Here is a 304-nt window from a genome sequence, read left to right as displayed (position 1 = left end):
TTATTTCGTTATTATACATAAATTAAATTAAAAAAAATTGAATTAAAAAATTACACAAAAAAATGAGGAATTTCAAATAGTTAATTTGATACTAATATCGATATATTTTTGTCAAATTTTTATGATAACGTCAAACATATATTTTAGTCAAAAATAAAAAAAATAATCGTTATCTCAAAATCACATAAAGTCATATTATAATATCGACTGAGATAAATAATAAAATAAAATATTAAAATCATGATGTATCTCGCTGCATTGCGCGAGTATACTTCTAGTATATATATATATATATATATATAGG

Source organism: Cynara cardunculus (genome assembly GCF_001531365.2).
Source record: "Cynara cardunculus var. scolymus isolate 2C chromosome LG 16, CcrdV1, whole genome shotgun sequence".
Classification (NCBI taxonomy): domain Eukaryota; kingdom Viridiplantae; phylum Streptophyta; class Magnoliopsida; order Asterales; family Asteraceae; genus Cynara; species Cynara cardunculus.
This window is presented reverse-complemented; position numbering follows the sequence as displayed.